Here is a 20,613-nt window from a genome sequence, read left to right on the forward strand (position 1 = left end):
ACCAAGGAAAAAAATTAAGATGAAAGAAAGTTAAAGTGTAGCTACTACAGGAAAATACTTAATGATGCAGTGAATGCTCAGTTCCACATTTGAAAATATATATTTTTGTATGACCATATGTAAATAAATAGCATACACTTTTGTAATATCACACCAACTACTAGTTAAAAAAAAGCCTCAAATACAATATACATCTCAAAACCAGATAAATTTATATTTAAATAATTTTTCTTCTTCCTGTAATCGAGTCTTTCAAACCCACTTTGCAGTAGGTATGGATGACTTTAAAAGAGGAAGTTTGGCAAGATCCATAGAACAGTGGGAAAAACTGGAAGTGCAAAATGAAAATTAAACTCCACAATGAAGATTTTTGGCATGGAGCCAGAATGTGATCTTAAAGGTTACACTTGTTTTAAAAATTTATTCTTATGCTCTTAGATTTATTCCTGCATTTCATAACATTCTTGACCAAACAAGCACCAGAAGTGCTCTGTGGGAGAGGACCTGGAATGCAGCTCTGCAGAGTAGGGAAAAGGCTGCCTTTTGGGATTTCTCCTTTGCTTTTCTGGATTAACACATTCCACCCAGAGTATTGAAATAAATCTATTATCCTGAAGGCAATAAATGAGTTTATGCTTATTGTTTCCATGTTTTTGCTATGTTCATACTTCAGCTAGCACACAATCAAGGTCAGATGGATTTTATTTAACAGATGAACTAAGTGTATGCAGTATAAGTAGTGTGTCTGCTTATGTGTTGATCTGAAAAGTAATCTGAGAATTTTTGGCTGCAATCAAGCTCTAATATGATGCCAAGATTCATGACCTATGGCTCATAGATGGGAGCACAGGTCTCAGAGTTGTTTGTGAGCAATAAATTACAAGCTCCTGATTAGAGAATTTTGGAGTGTGGCTTTGGTCAAGGCTTTGTCAACTGAAGAAGTGATGGATCAGCAGAGGGATTAAAGTCTTGTCTAAAGAAATGCATTGGGATTTCTCTGGGGATAATCAGACCCTTACTCCAGTAAAGGAAAAGTGAGAAGTATTATATTTGTGAAAAAAACCCCCCATGCATAATGTCTATAATCTGTGTTCATGTTACCTTATAAAATAAGAGTTTTCTTGCCTGGAGGAGGATACTTTACAGCAGGTAGGAAGCAAAGTGCTACTAAGTCACCTGGCAGAATTTCTTATACCTCCCCTACCAGCACTATTTATTATGTGTGAGATCCTGACACTATTGAAAAAAAGATAAAATTCCCAGTGAGTCTCTTGGGACCATGATTAGAGGAGGTTACTTTATAAAGAAAATTTTTGTTTTGCAGTAGTTGATGTGACTCTTTTCAGATTGGGATGAGTAGAGGGGCAGGATGACCTCGCTCGTCCTGCTGGCAATGCTCTTCCTAATGCAGCCCAGGCTGCCATTTGCCTTCTTGGCCAGGGGGCACTGCTGGCTCATGGACAGCTTGTTGTCCACCAGGACCCCCAGGTCCTTCTCCACAGAGCTGCTTTCCAGCAGGTCATCCTGTGCTGGTGGGTTATTCTTACCAAGGGGGAGGTCTCTCCACTTGCCTCTGTTGAATTTTGGATGGTTCTTCTCTGCCCATCTCTCCAGCCTGTTGAGATCATTCTGAAGGGCTGTACAGCCCCTTTGGATATTGGCTGCTCTTCCCAACTTCGTGTCATCAGCAAAATTGCTGAGGAGGCATCTGCCTCTTCGTCCAAGTTATTGATGGATAAGTTGAACAATTCTGGGCCCAGTATTGACCTTTGTGGATACCACTGGAGACAGTCATCCAACATCCATCCCTGTGCCACTGATTACAACCCTCTGGGATCTGCTGTTCAGCCAGTTCTCAATCTACTCACTGTCTTTCCTGAGTTTGCCTACAAGGGTGTTGTGAGAGACAGGGTTATAAGCTCTGCTGAAGTTGAGGTAGACAATATCCACTTCTCTCTCCCCTCGTCCATCCAGATAGTTTCATCATACAAAGTTATTTGGTTATTCAAGCATGATTTGCTTTTAGTCAATTCATGCTGACTGCTCCTGATCACCTTCTTGTTATCCATGAGAATAGAGATAACCTCTAGAATGAGGTGCACCATCACTTTTCTGGGGATCAAGGTGAGGCTGACTGGCTAGCAGTTCCTTGGGTCCTTCTTCTTGCACTTTTAGAAAGACTGGGATGATATTTGCCTTCTTCCAGTCCTCAAGCCCCTGAACTGATCACCATGACCTTTCAGAGATGGTGCTGAGTGGCCTAGCTATGGTGTATGCCAGCTCTCTCAGCACTCATGGATGCATCCCATCAAGGCCCATGGACTTGAGATGTCAAGACTGCCTGGGTGCTTTCTGAGCCAGTCCATCACTTATTTTTGCATTAACTGTTGTTTTAGTGACTCACACCCAGTCTTAGGTTCAGGAAAAACAGAGATAACCAGTTACAATGTTTTGGTAAGAATGAAGCAACATGGTTTGCAATTTTTAGGATATTTTTGGCCTTTCTTTCAAAACTGTTGCAACTCACATTGATCTTCACTTTAGAGCGTCCTGTCAATAATCTCAGAGATCTTGCAGAGAAAATACCCTCAGAAAAATTACTATTCTTAAGGAGTTCACTTCTGCCAAATAAAACAAGAAAAATCTGTACCATTCTCAAAGTACCACTTTGGAGCTTGCAAAAGGAGGCATGAAGGTACAATGAATAGTTAATCGTGCCAGAAAAGTGCTTTATTCCAGGAATTTATTTCATTTGAATCACCAAAATAACTATTTAACAGCAAAGTTCATAAAAAAGACATAGGGGAAGATAACACAAGAGAATTATGTAATTTACTCAGATAATTTTTAGTATAAGAACTTCATTTATCATGTCGTTGGGGCATATAATATCATTGTTCAATTTTGGGTTAGAAATAGCATGTTGTCTCTAAACAATGCTGATATTATGCTTATATTCATTTTTATAGGTACTGCTGATATCCTTGTTTGTCAGATTACTGCTGTGAGAGATTCTGTAGATCAGTTTAATTTTCAGTAAACCTTGCTACAAAAAAGGGCTACCATGTGATTAATCCATGGAAGCCTATAAAAGGTGTAGGAACTCTTTTTGAGAGGTATAAATTACTTTAATTCAGATTCCTTAAAAAATAATTTTGAATACAGGAACATGAAGAACAGCAGAAAACATACCATTAATTTTTCATTGAAATACTATAGAATTCTATGCAAGACTGATATTTGTTTCTGATATTTGTGACTGATATTTGTTATTAAGAACACGTCTGTTCTTAAAATATTTGGGGCCGTAAAGGTTTTGAATTAGATTGTTGTGAATATGGAGGTGTGCCTTGGTTGCTGGAAAACAACTGTTCATCTGACAAAGCAGCTATCCTAGGTTGTGTTTAGGGAAGAATTGGAAGGTATGGTGGTGAAACTCCAGGAAGTAGCCCTGATTTTCCTGAAAGGAAACTTCATGCAATATTTCTGTGTTTTTTCAATTGGTTCTTCTAAGGTTTTGTAATAATCTGTTCAGAATACCAAGTAATCTTTCCTTTTAAAAGTTTTACCAAAGTAAGTTATTTCTAGCCAGTAAAATGATATATTCAAGTATGCCACTGGCATCAAGAAACTACAGGCAACAGCCTAAGAGATGAAAAAATTTGGAAGCTTTAGCATTTTTTTTTCAGCTTTGTATTCAGAAATTGAAAAGGCTTTGGGGTATAAGTTTTAACAGAATGCTCCTTATTGAGTTGCACCTGAGAGGAATAGTCAGTGAAAAATGTTAACTTGTGAATTATTTCTCAGCAGATAGTTACACTAGAACTCCCCCTGGATAAATGATTTCATTTGGGTTTTGGTAGACTGTGTCTCCCTTTTGGTCAGTCAAATGCTGTTAAACCCTGTTTAGAATTCTGTAAGCTCTAAAAATTAATTTCTTCCCTATTTTTTTTTTGAAATATGGAATCAGACATGGAATGTGAAAGTAGAAGTACATAAAATATGTATGGCATGTTTTGTCTTGGGAAAGAAACAAAAGGCAAACGGATGTGACAGTAGTCAACATGTTTTCTTTATCTGTTCAGTCTTGACACCATCTCTCTGTACAACACACTTCTGCAAATTTTAAATTGAATTTTGACTTGAAAACTTTGTTGCAGAGGTTGTGTCTTCATGGCTGTTTTTTTTTTTCCAGAAATCCAATCTGAAGTGATGAGGGTAATCAAATTATTATTCATAGTGTGTTGCTATGTTTCATATTCTATAGAAATAATAATTTGTAGCAAATAGTGAATCAAGTCTACTCAGAAGAAAAACTGACATCAATCCCAGACACATATACATTCAAACATTGCCAAAATATTATTTTGATTTCTGTGTATATATTTATGTCATTATATTATCTTTTTGTGTGTCACTATTATGGTATCTGTAGTACAATTGTGGAACAGTAAATATGTACTTGAAAAATCTGTATTGTTATTCTTCTTTTTAACAAAGTATACTTATTATTCTACTTTTCATTTGATAAAAAAATACATCGTTTTATTAAATGTCACTTTAAATTAATATATGTTAGGAATATGTGCCCTAAAAATCCAAAGGTAAACCTTTCAACTGACAGAGACAGCTTTGTCCCAGTGAAAGACTTCACATATTAATCTGTTAAAAAATGGTGCCTTCCCCTTACTCCCCTTACTGCCTTATCCCCATCTTGCAAACATTTCAATTCCATGGCCCATAGTTATCCTGCTGTCAAATCAATTAAGTTCTTTCCATTTTGTTCTTTCAAAATGATAGAATCCTAGTTCATAACTAAAAGTAATTTTATTCTCAAATTGCAGGACCTTCTGCTATATAATTTTAATTTTTTTGGTATGATTTATGGTAACAAATTCTTCATTGAGGTCTGCATTGGTCACTTCACTCTCATTTAATTGACCTGTGATTAATTTAAAATCCTATGTGAAGAACATCTATGCAGTCAATTATCCTGGCCAATACAATTTTTATGGCCTTGTAGGGTTTTTAATCTTATTTTCTGTTTACTTTTAAGTCTTAAATCATTCTTTCCTTCAAATTACTTTTAAGTCATTAGGTAACAACAGTTGCCCAAACAATACTTCTATTTTCAAAACTGCAGTGGTACTATATGGACTAAACCCAGGATCATCTGAAAGAATTGCCCAAGAGATAATATAATCTTTCTGATAAGGATTATAATGTCTTCAGACCTGAGTACATTGAATGTCTACCGAGATTTTTTTGTGCCCTACTTATAGTAATTTACATTTGTAGACCTTGATTTCTGTAAGGCAGCTTGCCTCTTCTAATATGCTTAATGCCATCAACTTTACTTAAAACTGATGCAAAATATTAATTCAAGTTTTGGGGCCATATCTAGATTATATTTAATCTTTTTCCTTGATCTATTTTTAATTATGTGGATAAGAAACTTTTTTCTATTTGTTTAATATCTTTTGCAAGATCTAATTTATCTTGACTTTTGCAGTTCTCACTTCTTCTCTAAACATACTGACCCGTAACACATAACTTTCACTACTGATTAAATCCTTTATTCCTTTCTTGCAGGTCTTCTGTTTTTCTCACTTTTGAAGACACTATTTTCATCCATTTTGATTTGAGGGACTTTTCTCCAAGTTTCCTCTACTTTGTATTGAAAATAGAAGACAATTCCCATGCTTATGGGAATGCTTATGGCTTAGGGAGATTCTAAATCTGTGGTACATTCAATTCAACTCCCACAAGTTTTCTCTTCTGAATTTAAAACCTTCATTATGGAATTGCTTTTATTTGGTTCCCCTTCATTTCAGCTGAGTCACTCACAACCACTTGATCCAGAGTAACACCACTGAAAACAACTTGATAAAGAGTTTTTAATTTTAGTGCCTCATATGAGGCTCTAGTCTCATAGAACTCCTATTAGAAAATAAAATTCTTACACATCCACGTGAATTTATCTGAAATAGTCAGTCAGTACTTTTATATATAGCAATAACTTTGACTAGGATGCATTTCTACCCTTAATGCAAAACGGATCTATTTCCTGTTTGTAGAAATTACCGTGGGGAAAAAAACCAAATAGCAACCAAGGAAAAGACCAAGAAAACCCCAAATGTAGCCCAAATGAACCCCCATGGGAAATAAGTTTGGGAGAATACAGTAACTGAAGGAAAACAGACATGTAGTAGTGAAGAGAATAGATTACTACTTCTACATTACCTCAATTGTCCAGGCAGATTGGCACAAAAAATAGCATGTATTTTATTATGGTCCAATTTAATATTTAGAAGAAAATAACCCAATTATAAAAACAAAGAAAATGTACATGAAAGAAGAGACTGAATTACTTAGTGTCTAGGATCAGATTTTATCTTGAATCCTGTTTCAAAACTGACAGAAGTGAAGGGTCATTCTGGGTGCTGCTATAACCCAGTGAGTGATAATTATTCCAGAAAAAAGTGGAACAATTTCAACATGAAAGAGAGACATGAAATATATGCAGAAGATGGATTTACAGGATGTAACTTTCATGCATAATGAAAGCTCAAAAAATTGACCTGTTATTAAAAGTGTAGAGATATTTCCTTCTCCACTGGCTGAATTTTCCAAGGTAAGAAGGACTTGGAAATGTAACAGCAGGATACAGTCATGCTGCTGAATACCTTATTTAGATGTACAATTTTTACTGAAGGAGTTTATGAATGCTTCCCTCAGATAGAAATGAGAGGAAGAGTCTAGAGGTAACCTTCTTGTTTCAAATATAAAAAAATAGAAATCATATAGCCCACCATCTTTCCATCTTAAAAAGGCAATCAGCCTTTTCAAGTCATGTAAAAATACCATTCTCAGCAATACAATAAACTACATCATTATCAATAGGAATACCTCATAGAAGTTCAATTAATAAATGATACACAGGCAATTAATGTATTTCTTGCAGTGTTTCTCAATTTGAAAATATAAGTCCCACAGTTTTTCTGGGGGAAATGATATTCTAGTGGTTCCAGTTGACTGGAAGCTAGAAAATCTACAAGAAGGATCAGAAGGACGATCCAGGGAACTACAGTGCTGTCAGACAGACCTTGGTGCTGGGAAAGGTCAAGGAGCAGATCATCTCGAGTGTCATTATGCAATGTACAGGACAACCAGAACATTTTTGCCCAGCCAGCGTGGGTTTATGAGAAGCACATCCTGCTTGAGCAACCCCAAGTCCTCTGATGGCAGAGTCATCTGCCTAGTGAATGAGGGAAAGGCTGTGGTTTTCTATCTGGACTGTAGTAAAGCCTTCAGCATTGTATCCCACAGCATTCTGCTGGCAGCTGGCAGGATGGCCAGTCCCAGACAGTAGTGGTGAATGGAGTTATATCTAGTAATGGCCAGTCACAGTGGGGCTCCCCAGGACTCAGCGCTGGGGCCAGTCCTGTTTAATATCTTTATCAATGATCTGGACAAGGTGATCAAGTGCACCCTCAGTCAGTGTGCAGAAAACACCAGGTCGGGTGGGACTGCTGATCTGCTGGAGGGTGGCAAGGCTCTGCAAAGGGATCTGGACAGGCTGAATTAATGGACCAAGGCCATGAAATATGAAGTTCAACAAGGCCAAGTCGCAACAATCCCCTGCAATGTTACAGGCTGGGGGAAGAGTGTCTGGAAAGCTGCCCAGCAGAAAAGGACCTGGGGGTGCTGGTCAGCAGCTGGCTGAACCCAAAACAATGTGCACGGGTGGTCAAAAAGGCCAATGGAATCCTGGCCTCCATCACCAATAGGGCGGCCAGCAGGACCAAGGCAGTGATTGTCCCTCTGTACTCAACACTGGTGAGGCCACACCTCAAGTCCCGTATGCAGTTTTGGGCCCCTCACTGCAAGAAAGACATTGAGGTGCTGGAGCACATTCAGAGAAGGATAGCGTAACTAGTGAAGGGTCTGGATCACAAGTCTGATGAGGACTGGCTGAGGGAGCTGGGGTTGTTTATCTTGGAGAAAAACAGGCTCTGGGGAGACTTCATTGCTCTCTCTAACTACCTGAAAGCAGGTTGTAGCAAAGTGGGGGTCAGTCTCCTCTCAGAAAACAAGCAAGGGCAAGAGGAAATGACATCAAGTTGCTCCAGGAGGTGTTTAGGTTGGATACATAGAAAAAGGGTGAAAGGGTGGTTAAGCAGTGGAGAAGGCTGCCCAGGGAAGAGATGGAGTAATTACCCTTGGAGATATTTAAAAGATGTTTAGATGTGACACTTAGGGACATGGCTTAGTGGTGAACTGGGCAGTGTTAGGTTTATGGTTCAACTTGATGATCTTAGAATTCTTTTTCAACCTAAACATGTCTATGATTCTATGATTTTACTTAATCAAATATGTAAATAGGAAATCTAGAAAAACAATCTTTGCAAGGCTCCTATTATGTTATACCAGATGCATATGAGACTCTTGTCCCCATCTGCCTGTTTCATCTTAGATATGAAAACATCATATTAATTGTGACTATCATATTAATTACATCAGATTGTTTAGGACATGAGTTACTGAATGCATCTCTCTCAGTGCAGGTGGCACAGTTTTCAATGTGATGAACTATAGCAATCATGGAAAGCTAGATAATTTATTTCTAATTTGCACTGAAAGAATGAAATTTAGTTTTTAGGGAAAATATGTAGATCTTTCAGTCATTAAGGAAATTACAGTCACTTTTGTTGTAGTAATTTCTCTTTTATAAAAATCTGGCTTAAGGAAGAAAAATTACTTGACTGTAATTGATTTCTACTATATTTTATTCTTTTATGCTACACCTGTCATCTTATCTATATGTGTCTCAGATTTAAGACTACAGAAATGACTGTTGAAGAAGATAGTATTTGTGATGTGCTATGGATTGTATTGAAATCTTTTGAACTCATTTAGGCTATGGCATTCTATGGCAGATTAATTAAAATAATTCACAGTTCCTCCAGCCTGGGACAGGGAAAGGGAAACAAGCCTCAGATGTAAAATGCACTCATGAGGTTCCCTCACTGCTTGATTACTCTTGTATCCATCACATTCCTTCTGAAGTGAGTCATCAATATTTTGGCCATGAAAAAAAGTGGCAGATGAACACTCCTGTGGTACAAGGCAAGTCTTTTCCTGCTGGAGACACAAATAATCTTTTTGTGTGACTCCAGAAGTGATATGAACAATGGAAAATGCCCTTCGGCTTCAAATATTCTATCAAAAGCTCTGTCTGATTTCCCTCCATGACCTATCTGAGCCTCTGTTCTATGGGAAAACCAAAAAATTGAGTCTCTTTGTCTTTTTCCCGCACTTTCAGGGCACATGCTTCAGCCCATCTACAAGGCTGAGCACAAACTGCTTGAGGTGATGACAAGAGTTTTATGTTTCTGGATGTTTAAAATTCGCCACAGGAGGTAAAAAGTCATTCAGCTATCTTACTTCACTTAATTCATAAAAGGTCCAATAAAAGAGTTCTTCATAAAATGTCCAAATTAAAGGAGTTTTTTTTCCAATTACCAACAGTTAGCAATCTTTTTAGCTTAGCCTGCCAACTGTCTCAGGAATTTTTGATTTGATTTTGCTTTTATTGTTTTTTTTAGGGAGGGACATTCTTATGTGAACAATGAAAAATTAAAAACTCATCTATTGAAGCTGATTTTGACTGTCTTGATATTAGGAAATCAAGGTTTTCTCTGTGCTTAATAGTGTCATATGGCTCAGCTGGGACTTAAATTGAGCTTTGTGCTACTTTTTCATTTTCCAGCTGAAATCTTGGGCTGGGACATGTTGCTACTGTGTTTACCTTCAATGCCTCCTGCTGTTCTTCCAGAGATCTGTGATGACATGTCTTCATCTTTTCATTCCTAGTTTGGTCTGTCATATAGCCAGAATTAAAATGTGTGTTATGTGCATTTCAGATCCTTGAATGTGATAAGGGCCTTCAGGTTTAAAAAGAGTACTGAAATGTCAGAACCAAGATGTGATGCCTTACATCTGCCATCTGATTCATGGGAATATATGGGAAAATCTCTTAGGGAAAAGTAGAAATTAAAAAATTAATGTTTTGCAAACACAAATAAGTTGTCTGAGCAAGTCAAACTTGTGAACCTAGGGTATGTTTAATTGAATGCAGCAGACAAAGATCATAGTGTGACATCTATTTGCCCTGTCTGGTGCCTGGTGCAATTTCGGTGAAGTAGTGAGCCAAGGGCTGAATTGTGTTCAGAGGTGACAGTTAACCTCATAGCTTCTTAAAAAAGTATTTTCTCTGCTTTACATTCTGATTCTATTTCTTTTAGTAACTCTAATTCATGTTTTACGTATCCATGGTACTGTTAAAATGTGAATCCTTCTAAGGAACTCTTTATGACACCCTGGCTGTGGAGTGGGAAGACACCATAGTAAAAAAAAACATAAAAGAACACTGCTAGAAATTGTAGTACAATTCAGCTGTTCTCAGATGTTTGCTAAAGATGTGAGCCCACATTTGTTCTGAGACAAAGAAGCTAATAGGGTTTTGGTATCCTAGCCCAGAGTACTCCTTAAAAATGTTATGACCTTTTCTAATTTTTCACTGGATTTTTAATTCTCCATTTTAAAATTAAGATGAAAGAGGACAAATTTTTTATTTTTTTTTTTACTGTGACAGCACCTAAACTCTGTCATCAAAATTGTATCTCTATTAGGTAATTCAGTGGAAATATGCAACCAGGTGGCAATTTCATTTGACACATTGAACTCTAATACAGCAGAGGTAGGGACAATAATTAGGAGTTTATGCCTTTTGGCACAAATATGTGATTCCAACATATTAAAAAACTTCCATATTCAGGGTAATATGGTCTTCCCATTAGGAGGAGAAGTTCCTGACAGACTGGTATTTATTTTTTGCCACCCTTATTATTCACAAAATCGTTTGTTTTTTGATGAGGTACAACAACAGGCAATTTCTTTGCTCAGTTCCTGGCAAATCTTTCCCTACTCTGTGCTGTCTCACCAAACAATGCTCTCCACTGCTGAGGTACTTGGTTCCTTCACCAGCTATGTGTAAAAGAAATTTGACATAATGAGGACCTATACCTTTAGTCTCTGTTAGTTGTGGTGTTTTGTAAGAAATGTAACTCAGCCATTAAAATCAGAATGAACTTAGGTGCTCCTTACTTCTTTCCCCAGTGAAACAAAGGGGTTTGTTCAGGCTGTGCAATTAGCTAAGCTGTGTTACTAGGTGACTGTATTAGTCAAGGTATATATTTCTTACCCTGGGTGTGAAAACATTTTAAAGTTTCAATGCTTAAATATTTTTAAGCTTCAAAATGACCTTTTTCTTCTTAATCACATTATGGATATTTTACACACTGTGATATTTTTGTCCCCAAGTGTGACTGGATTGCTCTTTTAGGCCCTGATTCAGCAAAGCACTAGGGTATTTCCTGCTTTAAAAATCAGCAAAACACTAATATATTTCCTACTTTAAAAAAAAAGATTAAAGGTCTTAAAGTAATCCTTGGAAATACTGCCCCAGTTTATTGGAAATTTTATTTAAAAATTCAAAGAGAGACTGTAATTCTTCAGAATGTATCATATCTTAAACACTTCTGATGGAGGGATATAAAACATTTCTCACTCATTTTTTGTTTTCTGTGGGAAAGTTCATAAGGCATAAGGCTGTGATGGCTAATTTGTTTTAATGGTATTGCTTATTTCTATGAGACAGTAAGACCTTTACATCACAAGATGTTTTCCAGTAAGTTCAATACACAAAACTATGTGGATGATGTTGAAGAAATGATTAATAATACTTGCTTATCTCTGTTAATTACTTCATTTCTCTGAATAAAAAAAATGAAGATACTGGAAATACAAATCTCAGAAAAGAATCTGATGGTCTCGTGGTTTGTCAGAAACTGTAGCTTTTGAGATATGTATTTTCCCAAAATATTCGTAATTGGAAAAGTTCTGTTCTGTAAAAGAGGTGTCCTATAGAATTGATGCCACCCTTGATCACAGTGCTCCCTCTTGAAAAGCACATAAAAGTATTTCATAAAGCAAGTTATTGTATCATGAGTTTTAACATTGGCACAAAAAGTGGTTGCCAAACCAGCTGTGTGAGTCCCTGCAGAAAATATTCCACTTCAGGGCAACATTCAATTGATGTGCATCTGGCACTGTAAGTGCCAAAATGCAAAAAATGCATGTGGACAGAAGTAAGCTTTAAGGGATTGTCCTTTTGCTGTTCCCAGCTTGCTCTTTCTATCAAAGGACTACTGCAGGAACTGGTCAGATTTGAATAGCAAAACTCCACTTGGGTGCTTGATAGAAAAGCATCATGTTCAGGCACTGGAACAGCATCACAAGTGTAACAGCAGCACAATGGGGATCAAGAGCTGTATAATAAGGAGGTTTCACACAGCCAAAGTAGCACACACGACAGAGAAATACAGCTAGATAAAGTGGATCAGTTTTCTTCTTTCAGCCAAAACTCTCACACTTCAGTAGAATTAGTTCACATTTAACACTGCTTCAAATTAGAATCCTCCAGCTCTGTTTAACAAATGAATGTATAAAATGATTCTATGATTCTTTTATTTTGGATTATATGCTCCTGGCATAACAGCAAAGTGAACAGACCTGACTTCTGAAGACAAAATAAGCACTGAAACAATACTGTCATGATTCTTTCCTCTGTAAAGCTACAAATGAGACATTTGGGAGCAGAAAACTGTTTTGAGGGAACATTAAATTGGCCAAGAACAAATTGCTACAGAAAATGACATCCTTTTCTGAACATCCATTAGTTTCTGATAATCAGGAATTCTCGGATGCTTGAACATTCCATTAGTATGAAGCAGCGAGTTAATTGTAATAATTATCAGCAGTTTTAATTGTTTTGTTATAATGTATTTTGCAGTTTGTTTGACAGTATGAAATCAATATGCACCTCTAGGAAAATTATCTCGTATAATAAAATTAGGCTCCATTATGCCTCCCAACCTTGGAATTAAAATTTGCACATAAATATGTATTTCTGTTTGTGTACCTAGAAGAATTATACTGAATGAGTGGAGATGCATAAATAAATTGGACTTTGTTTTTAAAGTGGAAGATGGAGCTCCTATTAAGAGTATTTTGTAACTTTCAAACCTTTAGGTTTCAGGCATGCAATTAGAGAACCACTGTTATCTCTCTTCAACTTTACTGATTATTTTTTCATGCCTCTAAGAAGTATAGGATTTTATAGAGATTTTAGCAGTTGTTTCTAGAATATCTGTATTTATGTGGTGAGGTATGTGAAAGTTATTTGTAATGATGATTTCCAGATGGGGATCCCAAAGAACATAGAGCCAATAAAGAACTAAATATTTCAACAACTGACAGAAGGTTCTACTTGCAGTTACTGCATCTGGTCTAACAAAAATCTGGAAAATCTGGAAAATCTGGAAAATCTGGAAAATCTGGAAAATAGTTATTTACATAGCAGTCTTCAATATGATGAAAACTAAACCCCAGACATTTGAATTAATGTATTGCACTTTAACAGCCAAATAACATTGACTCTTTTCTTACACTATTGAAGTCATTATTTATGATTTCTCAATGTCCTATAGGCTTTATACTCATGCTCAATATTGTAGTAGGGCATCTGATACTGCAGAAGGATTCAGTTTATTGTATTTTGAAGAAGATGTTAAAAAATTAGAGTGGAGCAAAAAGAAGCCATAGGAAAAATTTAAGGAGTGTAGAGAAGTGTACTTCATTAGGATATTCTCACAGTTTTATCTGTCAAAAGGTAGATCTACGTGCAGCTTGATTACAGTGTTTAAATATTGTTTTGTAAGAATACCCTGTATACTTAAGGGCTTTTAAATTTCATTTTAAAAAACCCCAAAAAAACCCCAAAAACTCCTTGTAGTTTTAACAAGAACCAATAGCAAGAAGCTAAGGACAGAAAAAAAAAAAATAAACAACCCTAGAAATAAGCATTTGGGTTTGGTAGTGATTTTAATGGCTGATTAACTGGTGGAACAAACTACCAAAAGAAATGAGAAATTCTGCATTTCTATATTTTTTCCAGATACTCTTTGAGAATATTTGTTCTAATCAAATGCAAGTTACAGACTTTTGTAAAGGCATAAACAGGACAAGGTGTAGTGGTCTAAGTTATGTTTTATGGCACTTGAGATGTCAGACAAAATACGATTCCTTCTGGTCTTATGCTGTGATTATTACCCACACAATTTTCATCCTCCACATTGAAGTCTCTTAAGAAGAGGTGTCAGTTCCCGTCACTGTCTTGCAAGAGTTAAAAACTTCATTATGTTTGTTCTTTTTTTATTTTCCTGTGGAAAAAGACAGAAGATGCTGCGAATCCTGGAGAGACTTGAGAGGGTCAGAAGCTTAGCTGGGTTCCAAAGGAAGATAGGAAGTCTTCGTTCTTTCCTCTATGAAGACAGAAGTTGGGGAAGATAAGAAATTAGTGAGGGGAAAAGATGACAGATGGGAAGGGGGTGGGAATCAGTGATACCAACCTGAAAAGATTTGTGATCGCTACACTAGGCAAGAGATGAAATTTTGGAGCTGATTTCCTTCAGCCTCATTTACATGCAGAAATCTGAGGTAAGGGTCAGTGCCTAGTCTAGCAAGGAACAATATAAAAATGTTTTCTGATGACCTGGACCGGATCTCTATAAAGAGCACCTTCAGAATAAATTTGTTATATAGTTATCTTTTTTGTATTGAAGAGGGTTTTTTTTGTTTTCTGGGTTGGTTTTCTTTTTTTTTTTTTTTTTTTTGTTCGGTTGGTTTTTTTGGCTTTTTGGTGAATTTGGTTTTTGGTTTCTTTTTTGATTTTTTTGTCTATGTGTACTGCTTTGCTGTCATTTTATTTGTTTGGTTTTTATTCTGTTGGTGGTGGTTTTTTTTTGTTTCATTTCTGCCTCCTGTAGGCAAGTCTGTTTCTGCTTTTGTAGATATACAGGATTGCTCCTGGGCTGGAGGGAATGGTACTCTCTCTGCTCTGCATGGAGCAGAGCATCTGAGAACAGGTTCAGCACACCTTTGCAGAGTTGCCACAATGGGTGCATACTAACAACATCCTTGGCTAAATGCCTGTTTCACAGTTCAATTTTTAGGGGCACAATTTCAAGAAATGAATGTGAATACTGCCTCTCACTGCTTCTCTGGTTTGTGATCTGTAAATAAAAAGAACTTTAACCTTTTGTAAGCTCAATGATAAGTTATTTGTTGGAGCAGCAATGTGTCAGCCCCTAGCTGATTCAGAAATGACAACTAAGGAGCAAGCAGACTATGCTTCATGTAAAATCCAATTGTAGTGCCATCATTATAAGGAAGACTTGAGAGCTCTGCTGTCTTTTCAGTAGCTGTCACTGCCTCTGTCAAGGGCTTCATCTGAATTCAGAACATATAGCTTTATTTCCTTATAATGTCTAATGATGATTCATGGTTTTTGCTTTCCACTGTCTTCAATTCCAACAATGCGTGTTTTTATACCTGCTGTCTTAAATCCCTCTATTCACTGTTCAGGAAAACTTCTAAAGCAAGCACACTTAGCCTTCCAAAGGGAATTCAATAGCTCCTGAGGATTCTTCCTTTTTTTTAATGCTGCCCCATGCTGTTTCAGCTTTTCTGCCATCTTCGAGATTATAATTACTATTGTCATTGCTGGAGCTAGACATCTACTTGGGGAGTGCTCCAGAGAGAAGTGAGCTGCACCTCCTCCCTCCCCTGAGTCCAGAAGGACAGATCCTTCTCATCTCTGCTGGTCCCAAAGGCAGGAGGCTTCTGGCTGTTCTTTAACCCTGACCTCTTGCTTTGCAGTAGATAAAGCTGAAGTCAAGTCACTGAGCTGACAGTTTATAAAATGTATTACCTTCTATTACCAAATTTTAAAAGCCTGAAGCAACTTTTTGAATTTTAGCACTGATGTTAGTTTTTGTTGTAACTTTTTTTTTTTTTTTAACTGTAGCTACTGATGGTTATTTCAAGTGACTTAACACATTTATTTTTATAAAGGCAACTGGTACTATCTGCTTTCTCTGTCTCTCTCTTCCAGAGACTTGAGTTAGTGCTTACTTTTAACTGTGTTGGCTTTTGCTGAAATTATTTAAGACTCTCTCCCCTGTTTAATTTTTGAAACTACTGGGATAACACATCTAATATAGACTCTCTACGTTTCTGAAAATAGGTTTATTTATTCTAAGGCTGTGGCTTTGATTTTATTTCAAGGTGTTGCTGCTTTCCTCTGATAGGGAAAACCCAAACTGCTGCCACATTGTTTGGAGAAAACGGCGAAAATGCCTACAGAAGGATGCTCAGAAGAAGGAGAGCTATGTAAATGACACATCAGCACCTGTACTCAGAGACTGGCTATGCCTCATGCATACAAGGTGCACACCAACGGGTGCAAAGGGGAAAAAGGAGGTATGCTTTGGGGGAAAAACAGTATTTTTCACTGAATGATTTTTGTTCCACTGATTTGTAGGGATGAATTGATTACATATTCCTTCACAAGCTAGGTCTTTGCAGGAATATCCTGTGCTGGCACCATGCGATGACAGAGCTACTGCAGACTTGAAAGGACCTTCAGTGCTTTTTATTGCGTGGTTAACAAGAACAGACAAGTTTCCTCCCCATTCCCAAGAAATAGGCTACTACTTCAAAACCCTTCTCTGCAACTACATGGGAGCAGGGCGGATCTTCTTTGGTCTAGACCCGATGAACTAGTGCAGCTCACTGAGGAGCAAGAATGAGCACCACAGGAGTTTAACAGTCTCACCAGGCTGCAGCAGATCCATTTATTTTTAGACTTCCATGGCACAGCTGGAGCTGACAACTCCAGGAGTAGTAGTTCTGTCCAAGAAAAGTAGTGAGAGTTGTGTTCACAACCCATGCTCTGAAAGCCATTAATAATAGAAAAAATAGAGCACTGTAGGGAAAAAAATTTGTTTAAGGGATTCTTTCAAGATGGCTTGTGTACTGTCAGGCTGGATGCAGAGTAAAATGTGTGAGCAAGTTTCACTAACAAGGTATGAAATGTTCAGAATATCATGTGAGTAATATCCAACCCGTCATTTCCAAGGAGGGCTTAAGTAAGAGAAAAACAAAATGCAGATGTGCCTTTCCAATTTCTTTTTGCTGTATTAAGAGTCCCTGTGGTATTTTAAAGTGCGTTTTCTGCATATTTTTGCATTAAAAATATTAGGTTATCACATCCTTGTGTATGCTTAAAGATGAACAATTTAGGAGACTTCACAGGAGACTGAAATTTTTGTACTCCTAATAAATCATCTGGGAGGGAAAAAGAACTCTTTCTGTGTGAAAGAAAAAAAGATCTTTATACTTTCATAAAAGGGAGAGGCGGTTCTCAGTCTTCTTACCTAGGAGATCCTAAATAAAACTGAGACTGCTATGTCTCAAAGTTAAAAAGATCATTCAAACCACTTGATCTTAATTGGGAAAACTACAGCTTTTTGCTGCATCTCCACAATCAGGCATAATATTCCTTTCCCTGATTTTATCTTTTTAGGAATTTTCTTTTTTAATCTTTCTCCCTTATACCACCAGCAAGTATTGTACGAACACACTATATAATAGAATTTGAAAATGGCCATAAACATTACTTACATGTAAATAAACAATAACAGAGACTCTAATTCAAATCACAGGCTAATTCTCCTTATCACAACTCTAATCCTGCTATGTAAAATCTGCTTCATTAATGTTGTTAGAAAGTTAAAAGGCTTTTCTACAGGTTTTGCCTGCTGGATGCAGTTCTCTAATAAACAGTAGCTGGGATGTGACCAATGTGATAATGCATTAAAAAATGGTCAGAATTTCAGTTCTCAAGGGACCTGTTGTGTAATAAAAGAAATGTGTGAAATTGGAGACTGAGGCTACTGATTTCATAATTTCTGACTGGTAACAGATAAACTCCTAGTTTGCTGAAGCATACAAAACACAAAAATATCATTCATTGATATGTGAAATTGATATTTTTTCTTTCTATTCTCTGATAAGAAGATATAAAATGAAAAATTTAGGTTATTTTTTTAAAAATTTATTTATAAAGGAACATACAGATACAAAAGACATCTTAGAAATTAACTTAATATTTTCCTAAATTATATTTTTCAAGATCATTTCAACTTGAATAACTAAAATCCCCTTTTCTTTCTTAAACACTTAAAACTTTACAAATGACAAATTTTTATCATAATATAATTACATTATAAAAGAAGTATATTTCTGAAGAGCCCAAAACCTGTCTAATTTGTGGTTTGGTGCTCCTCTTCTTCTTGTTTTGAAACCAAGAGGGAGGATTATGGGTGGATAAAAGAAAAGTGGAAGTATATGGAAGAACATTTCATTGTGGTGAACTAATCTCAAGAATTTTTTTTCAGATACACTAATTATGTATGAAGTTCTTGCTAAAAGGTTAAGAATATGTAGTTAAGAATGTATTTAAGAATGTAGGTTAAGAATAGTATTCCTGATGTTTTATGTTTGTAATGAGCTGCAGCTGCTTTCCTACTGTACCTTGTGTATTCTGTACTCCTGTAAAATGAAAATAAGAGAAACATAATGTATTTTAATGCATATGTCTCTCATTGTTCTTCTTTTATAGAGATTTTTCTAGCTCATTGCTGTTACTGTGGTGTTTTAGCACTTAAGATTTAAAAAAAAAAATCTACTACAGCATTTGCTATCAGTATAGATTCTTCTCCCAGTGTACCAGGAAAGAATATGCTATATACTAGTTATTATGTGTCTGTTTTCCACAAATGCTAAATTTATGTTCTTAAAACCAAAGTTAAAAAAAAAACCCAAAAAACCCAAACAAAAACAAAGTGGGGTTTGCCTCTGAATCTTACATGTGTAGTTTCTGTGATTTTTCTTGGCTTTTCTAGAAATTAATTCCAAAGGCAATACTATCTTGCTGAGTAAGCACAGCAGTCACCCTTGAGGTAAATTAGCTTCTACAACCACAGGAAGCAAGCAAGAAAAGATAAGATTCTCAAGAAAACCAGTGAGACGATCAAAAGAAAACTACTTACATGGTGAGCTTAAACAAAGCCTAACAAGTCAAGTTTCAGCATCACTATAAAGTAATGAAACCAACATTCTGGTAGCACAGTAGTGTTTTAATCAAGGTGTGCATGGAGGCAGGTATTTCAGCCCAACAACAGCCATCATGGTTTTCAGATTCATAGAAGAGAAAAAGTTGATTAGCAGAGAAAGAGGGGGGGAGGAAAGAAGAGACAGAGGAAGAGAGAGAGATCCCTGCTGTTAGCAGGTTACTGACTTCTTCCAGATCATCCATGTGATGTGTGATGCTTCATGCTGCTTTAAACCTGCAAATGTTATTGTTGCTGTAAAATGAGTGGCTTCTTAGGGTTGAATCTTTCTATGTTCAATCTAAACTTGCTGATATTGTAGCTTCCTTGGAAAAGCCATGGTGTTTGCAAACATTTTGAAGCTGAGAGAGAGAACAGAGCTGAATTTGATTCAACAGAGGTAAATTGGAGGACTTTGAGTAACGGGACCATTGAAGGACGAAGAGCAATAAGTAAATGGAATCAGGGAGAGGTTTTTTAATTTTCTTTAGACTTCTGTCTTCCATATACTAGCTAAAGTGCAAACTGATCTATCTTTTAGGCAGAATTGATTCTATATTTTACAGAGAATATAGAACTAAGTCTGTGAAAAGAGGTTCTTTCAGCTTTTCAGTATGCTTAGTTAATCTTCGTTGCAGAAAGAAGTAGTAGAGAAAAATAAGCTGGTGCTGGGTTTTGGAGCAGATAAAGAAAAAAGTGCACTATGTCTTTCCAATAATTTAATTACCATTTCAAAGCTGTTATTTTGCATATGCCTGAACTTCCAAAATAAGCATAAATATGATCTGTTGAAACCAGTGATGTGCACTTTTCTCAATAGGTTACTTGACTGGAAACGATGATTCTACTTTTTCCCATTGATTTACCTTGACTGAAAAGATGACTCTACTTTTTCCCCTACAAAAACCCCCATCAATCAGATCAATTTCTCTTTATTTCCATCTAGTACATAATGCAGTTGTTGGCCAAAATTAGTCAAAAGTAAAATTTTGGAGCATAAGTCCATTAACATATGTAGAAGTAAAGAAACCAGACTGTAGATGGAACTGACTGATGTATAAAAAACTTTCCATGATCTCTTCAGCTTTGAGATTGTACTGATTCACAGGTGTTTTGATGGCAAACACATTGCTGAGATTTCTTTTTTTTTGCTCTTCCTAGGTCAGCATATTGTCAGTCAGAGCTTCCGTGTCAGCCACCTTGGGAAGGAAGCAGCAGCAGCAGATACACTGAAAAGACCCTTCTTTTCTGGTAAGAAAACTTTAGTTCTACTACTATTCCCTGGCATAAATTTTCTTTCTGTCTCTAAAACTAGAGAGAATGCTCAAGACCAACAGCAATCTTCAAAATGTGACTGCTGGAGAAAGATATAAACTGCTGGCACTTCAGAGCCAGCACAATTGGAATAAAAAAGGTTTGCAGTTGTATTTGTGGCAGCACTTGAGATATCATAGCCAGTAATAGTGAAATAAAT

At 36.5% G+C, this 20,613-nt stretch overlaps 1 long non-coding RNA gene across 1 annotated transcript in view; it reads left to right on the top strand.

Annotated features, from left to right (window-relative positions):
• LOC143693347 (uncharacterized) overlaps positions 1 to 20,390 on the top strand; it is an 88,239-nt gene extending 67,849 nt beyond the window's left edge. Inside the window, exons 6-7 of the long non-coding RNA XR_013180904.1 lie at positions 16,275 to 16,446; positions 20,301 to 20,390. This is a non-coding gene — a long non-coding RNA (uncharacterized LOC143693347). The remainder of the gene's footprint in view (positions 1 to 16,274; positions 16,447 to 20,300) is intronic.
• The last annotated feature ends 223 nt before the right edge of the window (positions 20,391 to 20,613 follow it).

This window comes from Agelaius phoeniceus, chromosome 2, assembly GCF_051311805.1.
Source record: "Agelaius phoeniceus isolate bAgePho1 chromosome 2, bAgePho1.hap1, whole genome shotgun sequence".
Taxonomy (NCBI): domain Eukaryota; kingdom Metazoa; phylum Chordata; class Aves; order Passeriformes; family Icteridae; genus Agelaius; species Agelaius phoeniceus.